The following is a 21,855-nucleotide window of genomic DNA, read 5'->3' as shown; positions in this document are numbered from 1 at the left end:
ACAGCCACTGAACGAGTTGAACTGAAGATGGAGATGGATGAGTTAAGTCCAGGAAAATAAAAGGACTTCATTTGCCAAAAGGAATGACGTCTCCATGTTCTTCAGTGAATGAAGCTTAGGCCAGCAACATATTTTCTCTAATTTTCTGCCGTGGGGCGACTTCCAAATTGTCAATTAATAACTCTGACAGCATGGTCTCCATTTGCCTGTAATTCTTATTATAAAGAAAAGCCATCACCTACGATGAACACAATTGGTTTAGTAGCTTTTAGGACTTGTCACCATTTATTTCATCATGTGAACCTTGGTGGCGCACGCTGATCTCTCCTTGGGAATGGATTCCGTATTAACACTGCCACAAGATAATTCACATGCTGCTGGTTCTCTTCCCCCATCACACCCCCTCATTGAACTCACAAGGTTCTTTTCCCAGAAGGCCATGCGAGAAGGTGTACTGAGGCACGCTTCCAGTGGGGTTCTCCTCAGTCCACTGCCCTCATAGCCTATCTCACCCTGCAGATGCCAGAGATGAAACAAGGACAAACCAGCCAAAACGTAAGAGGCTGTTCTGTCTGTAGCCGGTGACGCCAGTTCCTCAAGGGAATCGTGTTTCTGGTCCAACGCTGCCAAAGGCCACACGTTCTAGTAGTTTAATGATAAGTCGGCTGATGCTATACTGCCTCTGTCACTGTATTTTCCTTGAAGTACCCATTACCAAACTAGCAGGGTACTGTTTATCCAAGGAGAAAAAGGGAGGTAGCTCCCTCTTTAACTGGGACCCCAGCCCTCTGCATGTCTCTCAGACTCAGGACACGTTTGTTCCTGTCCAACTCAGCACTGTCTGCCCTGGAATTATCAGTTACCCCATGTATTCTCTGTTCATGCATAGTCAGGGGCTGACTGTATTTTAAACATATCCTCATCCCCAAGCTCTCAATTCTGCTCACAGTGAACCCCTGTGAGATGCCTTGCCACTCCTCCTCTTCCTCGAAGGCCTAGTTCTAGGTCTCTGGACATCTAACACCATTCTCTCCCTTCACCAATGCTGACACCTTTCTCTGAACTCTAAGCCCTTTCTATAGGCCTCCCAATCTGCCCAGTCCCTTGGCACCTGTTTCTGCATTGGAGCTGTTTCTGTGTTTCTGTGGATACGTCTTAGCTTTCCCACCTGTTAGGCCATCCGAGCACTATCAACCTACTTCAGAGCACAGACTCTGGATTATTTGGGTTGGTATTTCCCTCACCGGCCGTACAACCAGGTCTGGTACTGTGCCCTGCAGGGGCAGGATTCCATCGGTGGTAAAGCCGTACTGCACATGTAGTACTCAAGCCCAGAGCTTGCGAGATAAGCCTTGGCCTCCAAACATGCAAACTGTGGCCTCTCCAGAGCTTCTCCAGAGCTCTTGCTCAGCCTCCTCATTTAACTCTGGTGCCATCAGATCCTTAGGCCAATGTGGCCCTTGGGGACCCAGTGCTGACGTGCTGGATGGCAACCACCAGGGTAGGCTCTGTCCACCACTTGCAATCACATTGAGAGTCAAGGACTGAGAGGTGTTTAAGTGGCAGAGAGCTTGAGATCATGAGATGGAAAAGACCAAAGTAGGCCCTGCCTTTGCTGTATCTCTCACCTGAATTCTTCAGAAATATGAAAAATAACCTTTTTTTCATTCCCTTTCTCTTGACCATGGTATTCATAGTTCCTAGCCCTGCCACCATGCCCCCAGACACACCCCCCCCATCATCCCCTGCAGAACAGTTTCAGCCCCTCCATGTGGGCAGGGTTAGAAAAGATGTTTATTCAAGAAAAGACTACTGTTTACTATGTGCTGGTGAGCAAAACAGACCCCTGACCTCATGGAGCTTAAGTAAGATCTGGTAGGGGGAAGGCAGGCATTAAGCAATATATAATCAATAATAGCATTATATAATGTGTTAGGAGGTGATTGAGTGTGATGGAAAAGCTCCTGGAGTAGGGTGGGGAAAATCAATTTGGACAGTGACGGTCAACAAATCACCTCAAATTTTGTGGGTCACAGAGTTCAAACCTCAGGACAGCTCTTTCATGTGTGGAAACATCACCCTTATCAGCATGAAGGAGGAGCTTTTCCAGCAGAAACTGGTGACTTGGGAAGCTCTGTTGTGGTGGAAGAGGCTCTTAGACATAGTTCCTGGGATATGCTCAGCGGCATTCATATCAGTTTTCCTAGGGTTACCATAACAAAGTGCCGTAAACTGGATGACTCAGAACAACAAAATTTATTGCCTCACAGTTCTGGAGGCTAGAAGTCCAAAGTCAAGATGTCAGCAGGGTCATGCCTCCTTTTGCTAGTTTGCTAGTGTAATGCCTGGCAACCTGTAGTGGAATCCTTCTTTGTCTCTTCCTAACTTCTGGTGGTTGCTGGCCATCTTTGGGGTGACTCAGATTGTAGCTGTATTTCTCCAACCTCTCCCTTTGTCATCACATGGCATTCTCCTGAGTCTGTGTCTTTACATGGTCATCATCCTACAAGGACGCCGGTTATGTTGGATTGGGTCCTTATAAGTAGGGACCCATCCTGCTTTAGTACAACCTCATCTTAACTAATTGTATCTGCAATGACTTTATTTCCAAATAACATCACATTCTGAGGTACTGGGGACACACATATCTTTTTTAGAGAGACATAATTCAACCATGACAGCATTGGACCAGGGAGAAATGGGATGATGGCCAAAGATAGGGGTACCCTCAGAGATGACAGTCCTGCAGGAGAGAGAGCAAGGATGGCCGCCAAACTCCCTTGCAAATGGAAATATTTTCAGAAATCAAACGATCATGAACACAAGAGTATGGGTTAGGAAGACAAGAAGTCCGTCAAAGCAGAGTGAAGTGAAGGGAAAGTATGGCAAGAATAAGGAGAGGGAAGGTAGGGGCAGCTGAGTCCAGGAAGACACATGGGCAATGAGAGGCACAGGAAGGGAGGGAAGAAAGCACGTTCGGAAGGACAGGAAACCACAGATTCAATGTAGGAAGTCTCGGTTTTGCAAGTGATTATTCTGGAGTTCATTAAGCAACTTCCTGCATGAGGCTAGATGGGCAGTTCTTTCTAGCAAGCGGGTGGTCTTGCTTCATCTTGGTATAAAAGGTGAAAGAGCACATGGGGGAAGCCCAGAGCCTAGGCATTTTGAGCCAGGTTCCTTGGGCCATAGACCCAAGACCACCCTGACAGACACCCCAGCTAAGGGGAGAGCAAGACTGCATGGAGGAACAGAGCTGTTTGCTATGGGAGCTTGGCCAGACACCACCTACCCCTACCTCATACCAGGGAGTGGGCACAGCACAGGTCCTCCCAGCTCTCTCAGGCTCAGAGAGGAACACCATTCCCCGCAGCCAGTTAGAATCTTCACTACCATCCCACCCATCTCTCTCCGAGGGCGTTCAGCCATAGTCCAAGCCAAGAAGTAATGAGTTGGTGTGGGAAGAGTAGGTTTATCCATCTGGGGTTCTAGGGAACCATGTCTTGCTTCCTTCTGCACGTATCTTTGTGAAACACGGAGCTGCTCATTTGTGTCATCCTTCAGCAGATTTGGGAAGGAGGTGGTGGTTCCCCACAGCCTGTAGGCACCCAGGATCCATAGCCACCACACTGGACTGAGGTCCTTGCAGTAGGTTCTGAACCTCTTATGTTACCTGACAGTGCCCATCAAAATGTCCCCACCCTGTGCTCCATTTCTTTCCTAATAGATGGCAAATGTTTAATTTGATAAGTTAATCAGAAAAAAAGTGTTGCAAAAAACTGAATGTGTTTATAGATTCTTACAAGGTCTGTCTGGAAAAAGTCCAGCCATTGTTAATATAACACGAACAGTTTACACAACATAGATGTAACCTGGCAGCTAAGGAGAGTACACAGGAATGTGCATTCATGAACAGTGACAACTTTGCTGTACTAGTCAGTGAGCCCCGTAGATGCTGCTGAGTGAGCGTGGGTAGTGGGTGGCCATCACATTCAAAATGACTGAGTGAGCAGAGCTGTGAATCTGCATCACGTTTTGCATTAAGCTTGAACATTCCTTCATGGAAACTATTTGGATGATTCAGAAGGTGCAGCTATGGGCAATGCACCTGCTCACGCAGCACGTTTTATACAGCATTTTTTGGTGAAATATCAAATCACCCAGGTGACTCAGCCCCACTGTAGCTCAGATATGACACCCTGTGACTTCTGGCTTTTCCCAAAACTAAAATCACCTTTGAAAAAGAAGAGATTTCAGACCATCGGTGAGATTCAGGGAAATATGATGGGGCAGCTAATGGCAATTGGGAGAACGGAGTGAGGTCTCCAGGACCCTACTGCAAGGGAGATGGAGGCATCATTGTCCTATGTACAATGTTTCTTGAACCTTGTATCTTCTTCAATAAATGTTTGCTTTTCATATTACATGGCTGGATACCTTCTGCACAGACCTCATATTCTCAACCGACTCTCTTAGTCAGAGAACTTGGTTGCACAGAGCAGGAAGCGACCCTAGGCACGTAAGCAGAAAGCTCACTGCATGAAAGCACAGGCAGTTGCTCACAGCGTGGGCAGAGGTAATTTCTTCTCTATCACCACCTCTGGTGACTGGACACTTGGCATTGCTCCCTTGGACTTGACTTGGCCACAGCACCTGTGGGTCATCTCCACAGTGAACTGGGCCTTTGTGCCACTTCTTTAAGACAGACAGTCCTGGGCTGCGACATTTGGTTGGAGCACCAGGTCCTGGGCTTCTTGCCAGCTTTCAGGAGGTGGGGATAGGCCATCCATAAATTTCATTTCTGTAGTGAAATGTGGAAACTTTTTTCCTATTTTAGGATTCCTCCTAAATAGGAAGAGAGTTCAATGTGAGCAGTCTAAAAGAACAGCTATTTACTGCAGTAATATTGTGAATATCCATAAGGACCTCCCAAGACAAGTTCCTAAGCTGAGAGTGCATCTCCTGCGGATTTCAGGTACCATGACAGAGGGGTGGGGAGACTTGCCCCGCGTCATAGGCAAAAGCCCTAAGAGTCAAAGCTCAGTTCTGATTATAGATCCAAGTGCTGTTGATTGCACTGGCCTCATTACGTACCTTGCCCATAGCTAATGTTCAACCAATATTTGCTGAGTGAATGAGTGAATCATGGGTCTTTCACTATGCAATCACCTTCCTCAAATACACAGGAGAAAAGGCAGGATAAAATTATGAACAGTAAAATCTGAGGGTGTGGGGGTAAGTTATTTAATCTCTAGATTGTAGTCTCCTTATCTTGTAAGATAAAACATCGGCTGATGTCTAAGCACTTCCTTTTGCGTAAAACTGTAAAAACAATGTTGCTCACATATAAGACAATAGGAAATTTGAACACTGATTAGATAACTTGGTGATGTTAAGGAATTACTATTAACTATTTTTTTAGGTGAGATAATGATATTGTTTGGTTTTTAAAGTGTCCTTTTTGTTTGTTTTTTAATCCTCACCTGAGGATATGTTTTACTGATTTTAGACAGAGAGAGAGAAGAGAGGAAGGGAGGGAGGGAGGAGGGGAGGGAGAGAGAGAGACAGACAGACAGACAGACAGAGTGATGTGAGAGAGAAACATCAGTCAATTGCCTACTGTGCACATGCCAACCAGGAATAGAACCTGCAGCCTAGGCAATGGCTCTGACTGGGAATTGAACCTGCAACTTTTTGGTGCATGAGACAATATTCCAAGCAAATGAGCCACCTGGCCAGGGCTACAGTGTCTTTGTTTGTCACCCAAATAATTTTGGGTGAAATGATATGGTGTTTGGGATTTGCTTTATAATTAGAGGAAGGAAACAGGCAGGGAAATAGGTGAAAGAGTCCCTGAGTTAATCATTGTTAAGGCTTGGCAATGTGAATGAGAGTTTGTTTCCATCTTTTGTCTACATTTTGTATGTTTGAAAATGTCTATAATATATAGAAATTTTTAAATACAACTCTCCCCATAGCCCCTGTGGTACCCATCGCTGTCAGAACTTGTGGCGGACCCTGCGAGTTGCCTACCTGGCATCTCTTGCTCCCTGGGTGTCTCCTAAAAGACACCCCAGTTTCGCCCAGCTACCCATTCTTCCACACGCAGACCCAGTGACTCAAGGCAAGGTGACCCCCATCCTCTCGTTAGTCTCAGCCCATCTGATGAAGCCCGGCCTTCTCGCCAATGAATGACTGGTTCTGGAAGGACATGGGATGCAAGGAGAGGCGTGCCAGGGCTTCTGAGAGGGTCCTCCCTACTCTCCTGGAAGGCCTCTGAGGGCAGCACTGCTCTCCTCAGATGCCACCGTCAGCTGTGCTTTATCCTGGACTAGCCCCGGGAGGAAGCCGACACGTTGGACAGTGGAGGAGAGAGAGAGAGAGAGAATCGACTCCTTGATACAAGTGCTGAGCTGCTGGAGCAAACAACCCTGAAGCCCACCCCTGGACTCTGTTACATGATATAATTAATACCTGTTCTTGGAGCCAATTTGATTTTACAACCTAGAGTATCCTAAGAGATATAGTGCTCAGCAAACACTCACCCTGACTATGGTGGAATGAGGGTGGTCCTGCATTTACCTCCATTGTCCGAGATGTAGGAAGTAAGAGTGTAGGGGGAAAAGGGCGGCGGTAGGAGGGGTCTGTCAGAAGGTGGAGACACTGGCACACCCTGGCACCATTCTCGGTCCAGACGGACAATTTTCCCCGAGGTCAGCCCACCCTGCTTTGAGTGACACTAACCTGCATCTCCAGAGCAAGCGTCAGCAACAGGAGAGTTGTGCCCAGCCCTTGCTGCTGTGGATTGCCTTTAGAACACGGTGGTGCCCGTTCCTTGGCAGAACATTTACCACAAAAATTCTGCAAATTCATTTTTATTAAGAAGGAATCCTGGAGGAAGGCCATTAACAGGAGCAGGCAGCAGGGGAGGGCCTGCAGCCAGTGGAGGGCTCTGACTCTGCCCACACGTTAGAGATGTACTTGCTGGTCTTCTCCTTCATCTAGGTGTCCCACTTCCCCCATCTTTATTAAGGGGACTTGAAATCCAGCGGACGGCACCCTGTAATTGAGCCTGGGGTTACTCATAAAGCAGAGAACTGTAGTTTTTCAGTGAAAGCTAATTAATATCTAACTGCAGGGAACCTCAGGGTAGGGGTGCCACTGAACTCTCCTTTCTCCCATACCCACTGCGGGCAGTCAAGCCCTGAATTTTCACCCTATTACTCCCCAGTCTCTTGTTGAGTCATCCCTGCCCTTTTCACCTTCTCTGCCACTGCCCCAATGCGTATCATCACCGTCTCTCCCCCACGCCACGATTGCAATCCAGGGGTGTCCAACTCATTTTCACCAGGGGCCACATCATTATTTTACCCATTATAATGAACTTCTTCAGTAAATTTTCCTAAGATGAGACTTTCTCATGACAATATAAGGAGGGGGTGCCAAACTCATTTTCACTGGGGGCCACATCAGCCTCGAGGTTGCCTTCAAAGGGCCGAATGTAATTTTAGGACTGTATAAATGTAACCACTCCTTAACAGTTAAGTGAGAGCTCGGTGCTGCCGCTGGGTAGAAAGAAGGTGCTGGGCCGGATAAAACAAGGTGCCAGCCGGGTTTGGCCCGCGGGCCTTGGGTTGGTACCTGCGCAACGGTCCAACCTTCTCCCTGAATTGATTCCTGTTTCCTCCAGCCCCTTTCTCTCCACAACAGCCAGAGTGACCCTCTAAAAATGCCAATCTGATGGTGTCTTTTCCTTTCGAGAACCCATCCATTGTTGCCCAGTGCCAATCGTGTTGTCCCAGCCTCTGCCTCCTGGTCCCCCATCCCTCAACTCCAGCCCCACACCCTCCCTCCCCTGCTGTTTCGGCTCTGGAATCTGGGTTACCAGAGTTCCTCGAGCACACCTTCCCACTGACCTCAGGGCTTTCCACCTAAGCTGGCCGCCCCCCGCCCCCCGCCCCGTGAGTGCAGAGCTCTGTGCTCTACAGCCCTCCCCCTCATTTCCACACGCCCGGCTCCTTTAGGTCTTCACTTAAATACCACTTCCTTGGAGAAAAGGCTGCTTACTCTATCTCCCACGCCCAGCCCAGTTGATGTGAGCCCACAGCATCCTGTTCTTCTCTTTCTTAATAGCCAATATAATTGGAAACTATTGCTTAATGTCTTTCTTTCCCCCTAGATTTTAAGCATAAAGAGGGTAGAGATTTTGTCCACGTAGCTGCACACCATCCTGAACACCTGTCCCCATGCCTGGCCCACAGCTGATGATTCTTAAATAAGTGTTGGCTGGCTGCCTGTCAGGTGTAGCTACTGTCGAGGCCTCCCAGGAGTATGTTCCCAATCATCCCTAAAAACCTCTTAGACGCCCATGGAACTTCACACCTACCAGTCTTGAGGACAGCCCATGAAGGGAACCAGGTGTAAACAAATCGGGGCCACTGGGAACCTGCAAGCAATGTTGTTGCCATAAAGGGAAAAATGGCTTATTAGAATTCAGAAAATTCCCCTCACAGACTCGTTTCTCGCTGTTTGTTCTAAACTGTTTTTGCATGACTCAAAGATTCAGACTACAGACTTGAAACAGAAAGCAAGGCTGAGAGGAAGAAAGGCTGGCGCCATTTCCTGTTCCCCCACAGCACACATCAGGGGAGGCGGTGTCCTCGACCCCCTGTTTCCTCGGCAACAGCAGAAGCCTTTAAAGTCCCTAAGGGTGCGCTCTCACCTGGGCTGCAGGGAGAGCTGTGGTGGGAGAAGCCACAGCTACGATGCCCAGGCATGGGGACCACATAAAGTGGCACAGATGGGAACTGCTGGTCCTCCCCCCCCCCCAGACAAGGGCACTGGAGGAGCTCCGTGTCCTGTAAGGTGTGACCCTGGGGCAGGAGCGGGTGCATGTGCACCCTCCTCTCCACAAGGCTGTCAGGGTTATGGGAGACTCATCTCTACTCCCGGTGTGAGAACACCGATTTCTCTTCAGAATCAGCCACAGCCACTGGAAACTGATTGTCATGACTCCATCTGTAAAAGTCATGGAGTCACTTTCTTCTGGTGTGAGGTGAGAGCAGCCAGTCCTGGGCCACGTCAATCCGGTGGCAGCTTCCTGGACCCAGCCAGGTGGCTAAGGCATCGTGGCCTCCCAGAGATGGGCCTGACCACAGGGACTCTGGGAGCTTGCCGTATTGGAAACGGGGAATGCAGAGGGTGCCGAACACAGAGACAGATTGTCAGAGGCTGCAGCGGGTGGAGAGATTCAGCAGGCCTGCTCTTGAATTCAGGCTGTGTGGCCAAAAGCTCCCTGCCTTTCTGAGGTTCACTGTCCTGAGGTTACACAGGTCTTGCTGGGGACCCGAAGAGAAATGCACGTGGATTCTGTGGCGTACAGGTGGCTCTGGTTTCAAGAGGCAAGTCAAACAATTATTATGCAGAGGCTGAGCTTGAGGACCTAACCTTGCTCCTCCCATCTCACCATGCTGCCCTCAGAGCGGCTTCTCCATCGTATAGGCCAATCCTGCCAGCTCTGGGCACGAAGCTTCCCGGACCTCCCAAGGCCACACGGGAACTTCTCATCTGCTGAAGCTTCCCCAAGGAGACGAGTTCATGCCCCAGAGCAAGAGATGGAATTTCTTTTAAGTCCCTTGCTCTATTTTAAAAATTCATGTGAATGTTTGTATCTTATTCTGTGATACATTCATGCTTATTTTAGTATGAATATGTTATTTTCTTCAAATATTCAAATTAAATGTACAATTCTAAGAAGTTCTTGGGAGAAGGGGAAAGGTGGTGAGGAAGAGGAGGGAGGACTTGGCCCCTTACATTCTGAAATTTGTTTAATTCTCCCTATAACCCTATACGCTAGAAACTTTCCTTTTTGTGAAAGAATTGAAACATTACAGCCTTATGAAACAGCGTATGAGCATTCCCCTCAGTGTCAACTCCCTAAAAGAATCCCATGTAAACAATATCTGTGGTCCTTTTCTTGCCAGTGACCTTGCAGCGTGCGGAACATCCGGCTCCCTGGGTCTGTGAGGTGTGTCTCACGTGTACGGACCCTTGCAGGCACTGACCCTACCCTTTCAATGGACAGCAGTGGCGTCCTGCCTACATCCCATTCTGTTAATTAAATGTAAGCTTTGGCCTGAAGTCAGCTCTGCCGTACGCTGAGAGACGTGATAGGAGGGACACTGCTTAAGGCCCTGCCTGATCTTTGTTTTAGAAGCCGCTGAGCCCAGTGGGGATGCACTGTCCAGTGCAGTCATGAGCCAGTTACTCAGGGGTGTGTTTGCATAAAGAGAGGGGGTGATGTGTACTTCAACTCAGAGCCTGGGGAGTAGGGATGGGGCTGGATGTTATGGTGTTTGTGCCCCCCGCCCTATGGATGAGGAAGCGCAATTAGAAAGAAGCTGCAGGCAGGTCAGTGAGCTCCTTGCAATGGGGACCTTGGAGCCCCAGGCCCAGAGGGTGACATACAACACAGGGATGGGACGAAGGCCCATCTCCTCACATCTGTAAGGCAGATAAGGGCTCAGGAGGAAGGCGGTGCTCCCAGAAATCCTGGCCAAAATGGTCACCAACAGCTTCACAGGGAGCAGTGGGCAGTGAGGGGGCCTAGGCAGAAGGTCCTGGGGCAGAAGGTACTTCTTTCACACGGAGAAGACTTCAGCAACGCCGTGGGGAAACTTCCAGGGGATGCCAGGGCAGGGGCAATGAGCCAGTATCACTTAATGTGAACACCTATGTGGCCTAAGGAACATTCACGCAGAGGGAGGGCTTGGGGAAGCTAATCTTAGAGAAAGATTCCATCAACCAAAAATTATTCATGCGATTTTTTTTGCCTATACTGTATATGCGCCTAAAATCGAAAACAGAAAGTAGACAAATTGGAACTCTTTATGAAATGGATTTGCCCCTTCAAAGTAGCGCCACAGGAGGCTGTGCACGCATTCCAGGAGCTCACAGCATTTGCAGACGTCATCTCTGGGAACTGACTTCAGGGCCATCCTGTGACTCATGCTTCAGAGTCAGCTGGTTTGACCACTCATCTCATTCTTCAGATAAGACTTCAAATAACTTTCGTGTGATCCCAAAGATGAAACCCTCCATCCGATGATTGTCCTCTTTCACCCAGCCCGTTTCTCTGCAGGCAGGGAATGTCTTGAACCAGTAGAACCAGTGGTTCATCTTTGCCCACCCAAGCCCTGGCCAGGCCCTTCAGAAATGCTTGGTCACTATTTAGTTCTGGGCTTGTTCCCTTCGCTCCACAGGGCTCTTTCCATCAGTGTTGTGTCTTATACACGTTGTGGACATCAAAACGTTTGCCTTCTCTTTGCCGGCATTTTTTTGATATTAAATAGTTAATATTTGTTCCAGAAAGGGAAGGGTTATGCTAAATCGGCACCCACCAAAACCCACAGTAGAAATGCCTCCTGGAAGGAGCTTCAACCACTCAGCGTTTTTTGTTGGTTGACGTCACAGAGAACAGTCTGTCAACATTTTTCCTTACATTGCTTTTCTTTTCGGGGGCACAGGATGGAGATGAAAAAGCACAGCTCTGGGAGCTGACAGAGCTGAGAGCTAGCACTCAAGGGATTGATTATATATTCACTTATTTATTACAATTTTTTTTAAAAAAATGGCCCAGCTGCTTCAGCTTATGCAAGCTGTGTTGAAGTATTTCACTTGATAGTATTCTCATCTGGTGACTACAATACTGAGTGATTTAATGCAAAGATTTTTTTTCAAACCTAAAAGAAGAAAATCAAAAGTAAGTAAAAAATAATGTTGAGGACTGAAACTGGGATTCACACACTCAAGTGTTTTTAAGAAATGCCCACCTCTTTGCTTCCCCTTCCTGGTGGGTTGGCCTGTAGCAGCCCCACTCTCCAGTGGCGCCTGTAAGAACACCTCCCCGGACAGAATTCCCCAGGCTGACAGGGGTCCCTCGGGGCACCTCGGAGGCCCAGGCCCAGCCCGTTCACCTGTATCTGGTAAAATGTCCCCCCAGTGATTCTCCTGTGGCGCTGTGGCGGAGAACATGCAATCTACAGCCATTTGATCCCTGCTGCCCTTGGTTTCTATCTCATGGTTGTCATTATTCCTGATAAATCGTGTTTGGTCAAATGACGGACTACCCCATTCCAATGGTCTTAGTCAGAAGGAGAAGTTCATTGGCTCATGGAACTGGACATGCAAGGGGAGGTGTGGCACAGGGTAGGCTTGGTTAAGCTACGGAAATAGTGTCAAGCTCAGGCTTCCCTCATCTTCGGGCTTGGCCTCATGTTGACGATTTTCTCAGACAAGCTCTGTTGTGACAGCAAGATGGCTGCCCACTGCTCTGCCCTCCGAGTCCATCAGAGAGTTAGTTTCTCTTTCTCAACTGTCTGAATACAATTCTGTGACTGATTCTGTCCGTGGTCCAAGTGGGTTTCCACCAAGTAACCACCTCATCCGTACCAGGCAGGGTTCATTGGTAGAACACAGAAACCACTTTAGATACTCAAAGCAGAGAGGGTTTAACTCCAGTATTAGGTGTTTGCAAAATTGTTGGATGGTCTAAAGCAGCAATTTTCAACAGGTATGCCACAAGAATGTTTAAAACATGCAATACCTGACTAGTCAGGAGCAATGACCGATTTTCCCTCAGATTGTCAAATAGAAAAATGACAACAGCTAACACAGCTAACAGCTAATAGCTGTCTGGTGTGAATGCCCTGTCTTGAACCATAAATATATAGGTCACAGGGTTGTATCTTTTGGCCACATCGCATGATAAGGTTGTGTCCAATTGGTTAATTTTTGGTACCAGAAATCCTTATATACAAATATAGGTGCCTGTTTTTTTAAAAAGTCACCTCAGAACAAAAAGAGTAAGCAATTACTATTATTATTTTTGTAACATACTCAAAATTACACCTATTTTATCAGATCAGCAAAAACTGTATTTTTTGGTGTGCCACAGAATTTTAGTAATTAGTTTATGTGTGCCATGAGGTGAAATAGGTTGAAGATCACTGGTCTAACGGAATAAAAGGAAAGGTCAAGTCCACCTGCAGCCCAGGGACTAAGAGTGGGATGAGTTTGGTTGCCCAGAGGAAACTAGGTTGTAATGTAACCACTATGCTGGTGCTAGAAGGAGAGGTAAAGATGCTGGGTGACAAAACCAAAAAATGTCTTCTGTATATTTGATGCTTTATTGTACACAAGTACCTCCACCTACGCTACTCCATTTGATTCTCACAAAAGCACCACGGAGGAAGGTCAATATATTATATTCCCATTTTACAAATGAGAAAGTGTAGACTCAGAGGTTAAAAGTGTGCCCAAATTAATCCCTTACAGCTGGTGAGGGGTAGTACTTAGATTCAGACTCAGTTTTCTGCCTCGAATTCTACTCTTTGGGTTGCAGTGGAATGTGAAAGAAACTTCGTTCTGAAACAAAGGTCCTTCATGTGCAGAGCCCTGTGCTGGGGGCCTCTGAGGGAAGAGGCATCCCCAGCTTTCTGGCAGCTATGGGCCAGGTGGGCGCACAGGGGCACAGAGGACCTTGTATGAGAGAAGTGGAGGGAAACTTGCATAGGCACCTTGGATGCTTTGCCCACCTTTCAATTGGTGTTTATGTGAAGAATGAAACAGGGAATTTTGTGTTTGTTTGTTTAATGCGAGGTGTTTCAAGATACCACATTATCATTTTAAATCTCTGAGTTTCTCCCAAATAGCAATATGATTAGTATTAGCCATTCCCATGTAAATGCAAAACCTTCTTTGATAATAGATCAAAGCAGATCCCGCCTCCAAGCGGTTCCTGTGGGCTGCAAAATGAGTGGGTTTGCAGAAACCCAATTAGAGCTGCACAGAGCTGCTACCAGCCCTACAAATGCCTCCGGCGTGAGGACCGAGGAAAACTCCACTGCCAGATCAGCGAGAGCTTCCTCTCCACTGACTCTCAGAGACTCGGGCCATCTTAGTGATGAGATCTCAAAACCAGACTGCGTAGTGTCCTGGTAGCACCGCATTGTAAAGAAGGGGGCTTACTCGAGGGCCAGGGGGCAACAAGACTTTGTTCTTGGGGAAGAAGAGGAAGCATTATGGTCTCTACTCCAGAGGTCAGACCCTGCAGGGCCCCACGCAGCTGCCATGTGCAGATAGCTCCACCCACTGGGTAATGGGGCTGAAGATCAAGTTTGTGGTTGAGGAAATTCCTCCTTTCCACATGTGTGCTGGGTCATCACACTCCTAGAATCCTTGCCATCTGTCTTGGGCTGCTCTAAATGACCCCCAACTGGGTGATTTCAATAACAAATATTTATTTCTTGCAGTTCTGGAAGCTGGGATGTCCAAGATACGTCAGTGGCTTTGGTTCTGGCGAGAGCCCTCTTCTTGGTTTGCAGAGGACCTCCTTCTTGTGTCCTCACGTGCAGAAGAACAGAGACCAAACTTTTCTCATAAAACCCTAATCCCATCATGGGGGCTCCACTCTCAAGACCGAATTACTTCTCAGAATCTCCACCTCCTAATACCGTCACAAGGAGGGTTGGAACGTCAATACACACACAAAGATTCAGTCCATAGCACAACCCTGCTGCAGAGGACGCTGGGGTAAGAGCTGGTCACTCCTGGAGTCCTGGAGTCCTGGCCCAAAGTGACCAAGTTGTGCCTTTCTTTTATCCTCCATAGCAGGCCCTGATGATGCCTTTATGACATTCCACACAGTAAGCTGGGTGGTTCTATTTTCTCCAGTTGCTTCATTCTAAACAAAGTTAAGAAAACACTGCTTTTATGGGCTGAATTTTGCCCTCTCCCCAAATCTGCTTGTTGATGTCCTATCCCCCAGCACCACAGAATGTGACTGTGTTGGGAGGGAGGGTCGTTAAAGAGGTAATAACATTGAGGTAAGGTCATTAGGGGGGACCTACTCCAATAACAATGGTGTCCTTATAAGGAGAGATTAGACATGCACAGAGGGAAGACCATGTGAGGACTGGGAGCAGAAGATGCCCATCTAACAAGCCAAGGCGAGAGGCCTCAGGAGAAAGTAACCCTGCTGACAGGGTTACTTTGTGCGTGCATTGAAATCCCAACCCTCCTTGTGACGGGATTAGGAGGTGGAGATTCCGAGAAGTAATTAGGTCGTGAGAGTGGAGCCCCCAAGATGGGATTAGGGTTTTATGAGAAAAGTTTGCTGTTTGTTCTTCAGCACGTGAGGACACAAGAAGGAGGTCATCTGCAAACCAAGAAGAGGGCTCTCGCCAGAACCAAAACCACTAACACATTAATCTCGGACGTCTGGCCTCCAGGACTGTGAGACAATAAGCTGTTATTTAGGCCACCCTGTCTGTGGTACTTGGTTACAGCAGCCCTAGCAGGTAATACACCTTCCCTTCAGACCAACTGTCAGTATGATTTCCTGCCTCTGCTCTCTAGCACTTATCTTAATAGCACTCCTGCCGGGTTGCCCTCCATACTCAGAGATGGCAATGAAGTCAGGACTGGTATGTGTGTGAAGTCATCTCCCAAGTATGACCATGGACTCGCTCATGCATACCTTCTTTCTCTGGCGCCCTCTAGGGCCAAGAAAAGGCAAGGCTTACCAGGTGCTTCTGGCTGGGGAGCAGTCCATGGAGGGAAACTGAGAGGAGGCGGGGGCCACACGTATGTGATAGCCCTCCTTGGTCTCCACCTTTTTCATTCTAGCCAACTGACTCACCGGGTATTTGCATCTCTATTTCTTTTCACCATTGGTGGCTTAATCCAGTGGGCCTTGTCTTCCCACGTTTATCTCCAACTACATCAACGCAACACACAGACACATGCGGCGCCTGGATGGGCTCATGCTTCCTAGACAGGGTTAGTGCCTTGTCTCATGCATGCACGACAGGCGCATCGTGGTCACAGGTCTGAGCTGATCAGACCTTATCGATGACGGCAGTTGATGCACCCTCTTGCTCTCAGTCCTTCCTGGTGTAGCTTGCATTCTTGTTACAGTGTTTCAGAGAAACATTGTGAAATCTCAGGAGAATAAGGATTAACTGCATCAGTAGTGACTGTATAGGGCAGATCGCCTCTCCCCTTCAGAAGTCTCATAGCACCTGGTGTTTTAAGACAACGGGTCTTTCCATCTGCACCTCAAGACAATCCCATTTGTATATCTGCTGTCTTTGCCAATCTTCCTTTGTGCACAGGTTCTTTCTGGGTCCAACTATGTCATTTCCACTGTACCCAGCACAAATCCTGGCATGCATAGGGGCTCAGTTAATATTTATTGAAGGAATAAATTATGCTCATAACTTAGATTGATTTGCACTTATGAGCATTTTTAATTTCAAAATATTTCTCCTTTTTTATTCGCACTGTAACCATCCTTACAGTTAAGAAAACAGAGACACGTGAAAGCAGGCAGACTCTGCTGGCCGGGGTCGGCCACGGGGAAAGTCCCCCAGGCCATCATGGGGAACCTCTACTCTGGTTTTTCAAGCACAATTTTTCCCTCATTCTCTTTGGGTCTGACACTCTTAGGATGAGTCTCTTCCAAAGTAATTAGCATAGCGCTTTCTATGGTGCCTGGACTAAAGTAGGCATTTAGTAGAGATCTGATGAAAGATGTTTGGATGGATGAATGAATGAATGAATGAATATATGAATGAACAAACCCCAGAATAAAGTATAGATGTTCTTACTCAACCAACCAGGACCTCAAAGTTTCTTAAAACTTATTCTCATCATTGAGCCTAATTGCTTTCACTTAAAACATGGTTTTGGCAATGTTTGCACCAGGTGCCCCAACCTCAGAAGCCATAACCTTGGTGATTTTGCCCAGATCCAGAATTTCCTACAGCAGTACAACTTCCTCTGAAGCCTCTTGTTTAACCTTAAAAATCCATGTGGAGTGTGCGTTCTACTCTGTAACATAGGTGTGTTCATGTCTATATTTTTAATTACGTGTACCTGAATGAAACGGATGCTCTATGAAGGTGTGCCTACTGTAGCTTCCAGCACCTCTAGCACATGACTCTATGTTCAGGGGTCTAAGTACTGTGAGTGATTGGCAAAGGCTTAAGCCAGGGTACATAGAAAATATTACAACTACTTGTTTGTACCTTTCTCATTACCCTGCAAGGAGAGGGACAGAGAGTCCGGCTGTAAAGTCTGCAATTCATGCACATCTTCCTCTTCTTTCAGGGTCTGAGAAAGTCAGGGGGGAAGTGAGGGTTTTTGACCTCATAAAAAATGGTATAGAGTCTTCTCCATTCTTCCATCACCTGCTGGGTTGCTGAGTTAGGGAATCCCCATTCCCTGAGTTAGGGAATTCCCAAGGGTGGCACTGTACTGCCTTAAGCCCGGCTGGCAGCAGGCAGGACCCCAGCGTCCACCCTTGCCAGCCCCCACCCCTGGCAGGCAGGGCCAGGGTAGGAGAGCTTTCTTGAGGCCTGCAGTCTGGAATCAAGCAGAGCTGTTGGCTGGTACTTGGAGGACCTCAGAGCTGTGCCTGCTGTCACCCCTGCAATGAGAAAAACCTGGATTGTTTGTGACATCCAGAGGTCAAAGAAGGAAGAAACTGACTGGCAAGAGTATGCATGAGGGTGGGAACAGCTGGATCTTAAACTTGGTGCATTTACAGTTACATTTTTAGCTCCATGTCAACAAGTGCCTGGAGGCACAACCTTCCCTGTGGTCTGCATTCCCAGCATGCAAGCAAATCCAGTTTGGGCTGCCAGACAGAGGCCCAACAGCGAAGGGATCTGATACAGAATGTCGAAGACACACACCCAGAACAAACACACGCATACTGAGCAGAATCAGGATTCCAGGCGCCTCCTGCGGCTCTCAGACGTCACCGTGCATGTGAAACGCCTGGGTTGGGCAGCTTGTTACAGACACAGTTTGAAGGCCCACCCTAGGGACTGTAGGGTGGTCCCAGGGAATTTGCATTTTATTTTTTAGACTCTATTTATTTATTTTTAGACAGACGGGGAAGGGAAGGAGAAAGAGAGAGAAACCGCAATGTGTGGTTGCCTCTTGCATGCCCCCCACTGGGGACCTGGCCTGCAACCTAGGCATGTGCCCTAGACTGGGAATCGAACTGGCAACCCTTTGGTTCCCAGGCTGACACTCAACCACTGAGCCACATCAGTCAGGGTGGAATTTTCATTTTATATGAGCTCCTCTGACGGGATGACCAGGGAGCTGCTCTTCACTGAGAGGACAAAGGGAGCTGGAGAGAGGTTATAGGACAGCTGGGTACAGAGCTGAGGTGCTGGTGAGACAGAGGGAGAGAGATAGGCTGCAGCATCCAACAACACGGGGTCTGGTGGTGAGCTTGGTGGGCTCAGGTTTGATGGAGGGCTCATAGGCAGGCCTCAGAGCGGGGGCTCCTCCATCTGCAACAGAGCCCCAGCAAGTTGAAGCCTCTGCAGGCAGCCTCAGCGATAAGTGATGCAACAGAGAATGAAGCCATGCACATCAAGAAAAGAGCAAGGACTCCAGAAATGTAAACACAGAAACTAATATTTAAAAAATGCATACAAGGTAAAGAATGGAGATGACAATTATAGGCACTCCTTCAAAATGCTATGGACATGGTGGAGAACATGAGTAAAAGGTCTTTTTACTCAGAGTTTTGTTTCACTCTTTTGGAGGGGAGGGCACCCTCCACACATTGGCCTGATGCATGGAGATGTGGGTGGAGAAGGAGACAGGGAAGGGGCTGGAGAGGCAACCAGGAATGTCCCCGAGGGGGCAGGGTACAGCTGGCAGACTAGTTTTAGACAAAGGAGGTAAATGCTTTTACTCCTTCCTGACCCTGGAGAAGAGCCAGGAGGAAGGATAATGATAACATACGCAGCCCGGAACAGTTTTGTCTGGGGAGGGGAGTGGAGTTTCCATCTGCGGCTTGTGCCTTCTCTGTCATTTTGGGCCCACTCTTCCTGCTCTCCTGTGGGGGAACTTCAGCCAGGCTGCCTCACCTGGCCTCTCCACACCTGGGCCTCCCTCTCCTGTGGGGTGTCACCAGGAGGAATGATGCCTTTAGGAGGAGCTGACGGCGCTGCATTGGGCCCTAGCTCCCTCCTCCCCTCCCTTCTTCCATTTATCTTCTCCCTGCTGTGTGGGGAGGAGAGGACTGGCTAGGACTACTTCAGGGTGTGAGGACACTGACTCCTCACAGGAGGCTCCTCGACCATGGGAGGCTGGAGAGGGACTTAGAAGACGACAATACAATGGTTTCCACCCCACTTCGCAGAGCCCGGCCTTGGTGGGCAGGATTCTGGAACTCACCCCTCCCCTTCTACCTAAGCAGCTCACTCAGCTCATGAGTTAGCTCCTTTGTTGCTGCTTCCTTATGAAGAAAGGCTGCTTGTGGGATTTGAAAAAAAATTTATTTATTTTTAAAAAAACCACAAATCTAGTGCAGCTGCCTCATTTTTCAGATAAGGAGGCCCGAGAGTAAACTCTCACCTTCCTGGTTTTCAGTTTTGATTTGGGTGTTGGACATTTTCTTAAATTGGATCATACTTTTTATGCAAGTTCCAACTGGAATCAAAAGAATTATAGTGAAACAGATTTTCTTTGAAAGCCGAGTTCAGGTCAATGACATTGGCAAAGGCCAACAAGCAAGCAAACAAGCCCCGGAAACAGGGAGGCGTGTGCGTTTTTTGTCTTAAAACAATAGAAGTTTCTTTTCTTTAATTGTAGATGCTAATTCTAGTTTGAAATCAAGGTGTGAGCAGGGTTGCTGCACCTCCAAAGGCTTTCGGAAAGAACCCTGTGCCTCGAGCTTCCTGGCGTCCCCGGGTGTGTGGCGGCATCACCCCAATCTGTTCCCATCTTCTCGGGTCCTTCCTTTCCCACTGTGTCTCCGTGTCCTTTCCTCTCCTTAGAAGTGCACCGGCCACTGAATGTGGAGCCCACTGTAAGGGCGGTTGTTTGCTTTGTTTTTGTTGTATCATAAGCTTAATGATTACAGAGATCATAACACCTTAACTCTTCTTATAAGGACACCAATACTACAGGGTTAGGGTCCCACTCCTGTGACCTCATTAAAGGTCTTATCTGTGAATACAGTCACATGGGGATTGGGGCTTCAACATATGAATTTTGGGGTTTAGTTGATAATAGTCCCTTGACCCCTGAACTGAGGATGCTCTGCTCTGGGTGGGGGCTTATCCTCTCACAAATCTCATCCTGTGCCCTTGGCTCAGGCCTAGTAAAGTCTTAGTAACTCTCAGCAGCCCAGCTGGGAGCTGGGAGCTGGGAGCACACATACTGCAGCCAGCAGTTTCCTTCTGTTTTGCTCTTGGACGTCTGAAATCCACAGAACCCAGCTGAATGCTGGTAAAATGCTCTTGTCCCATGTGACCCACGTGGACCTCTCTGTCCTTTGGAGAGTAGGTTAAATTTGGCCCAAACTCGAATTCCATGGCCCCCCTCTGGTTTCCTTGCCTCATTACCATCAGCTTCTCCCGGACTCCTTGCTAAGCTCCTTGGGCTTCTTGGCCTCATAGGAGGTACAGGAGCCCATCCCTTCACTTTTTCCACACACGTCCAGACACACACAGCAGTTTCACAGGTCGAGCGGGGACAGCGTGAAATCCTATCAGCGCGAACAACCTTCTGTAACCTCCTGGCCCCCCTCAGCCCTCCCTGGCCCATCTTTCCCAAAGCCCAGGCGCTCCTGTGTTACTGGGCCCCCGGGAGGCTGGGTTCGGTCCCAGCGCGCAGCAGGGGCTGAGGCGGTGAGCCTCCCAAACCCCCACCAGGGCCGAGGCACTCATCCCCCACCTGAGGGAGGTGTTGCCTCCCGAAGCTGCCACAGCCGGGTCTCACCCTACCCTGTACGGCGGGGTAAGTCATCCTACGCCCACGGACTTCCACGTGGGAGTGCAGCCCAAGCGCACAGCCGTGTTTCCATCTGAGACACCTCTGAGATGCATTCCTGCTCGGGTGCCCCGTGGAATCGGCTGCCGCCTTCGCTGTGACTTCCCCCGGGGCTCAGTCCGGCTGTCCGTCCCAGAGGCAGGTGTTATCCCGACAGCCTTCCCTGATACTCTTCTCTCAACCCCCCGCCTCGGAGACCGTCTCTGGAAAATGGGACCCAGCACCCAGGGTCTGCCCCATCACGGTGACCCGCTCTCCCCCAGGATCCCCACGGTCCCGGCAAGCCAGAGTCTCTCCAGTCCTGACCATCATCCCCATTTTCTTGACGGAGAAACTAAGGCTCAGACAGGAGGAGGCATGCAGACCCAGCTTCAGCCATTGTATCAGTGGCTGAGCCCACTGGAAGGTCGTAGCGACTGGATCATATGTAATCCCTGTTAGTGTGGTTAGTTGACTTACCATGTGGCACTGTGGGCACCTGATGGTAGAACTAAGCCTGATGGTCCTGGCCATGGGAGAAGAAAAATCTCTCCCTCACCCTTGGTCCATCCCCTTGTGCTGCCTCGCAGGCCTGCTCCATCGACGACCCATTCTTCTTAGTTAGCATCTCCACTCTTTCCCATTTGGAAAGCTCAAATGTTCCCATTTGGTTTGGATCCGTTTCTTTTTTCAGTTGCCAGGAACTGAGCCCACTGTGGGTGCCTCAGGTAGGCTCAGGTGATCTCGGGAACTCCAACAAAGCGTGAGTGCTAGAGCTTAGGAGGGGTCGCTGCCAGACCCGCAGACAGCACCTCTCGTCTCAGGTGCAGGAAGCAGTAGTGTGTGTGGCTAAAAGCGAGGCCTCTGTGTTACAGAACAAGGGACCAAGGGGGGGGGCAATTATTGGCCCACCCAGGGACACCAAAAACTATTACAGAACATGCCCCCCACACACACACAGGGCCAAGGGGGGTATGATATACTACTAGCGAAAAGACCCCCACTCGGTCCATT

General features: G+C 48.7%; 1 long non-coding RNA gene across 1 annotated transcript; it reads left to right on the top strand.

The window, feature by feature from the left end:
• The first annotated feature begins 5,196 nt into the window (after positions 1-5,196).
• LOC118974428 (uncharacterized) lies at positions 5,197-16,898 on the top strand. The gene is made up of 3 exons (XR_005063894.1): positions 5,197-5,232; positions 15,559-15,700; positions 16,765-16,898. It is a non-coding gene; the product is annotated as an uncharacterized LOC118974428 (long non-coding RNA).
• Positions 16,899-21,855: the final 4,957 nt, after the last annotated feature.

The sequence above is a fragment of the Sturnira hondurensis genome, unplaced genomic scaffold, assembly GCF_014824575.4.
Source record: "Sturnira hondurensis isolate 20B ecotype Veracruz unplaced genomic scaffold, ASM1482457v3 Scaffold0019428, whole genome shotgun sequence".
NCBI lineage: Eukaryota > Metazoa > Chordata > Mammalia > Chiroptera > Phyllostomidae > Sturnira > Sturnira hondurensis.
The sequence above is the reverse complement of the archived record's forward strand: the minus strand, read 5'-3'. Positions and strand labels throughout refer to the sequence as shown.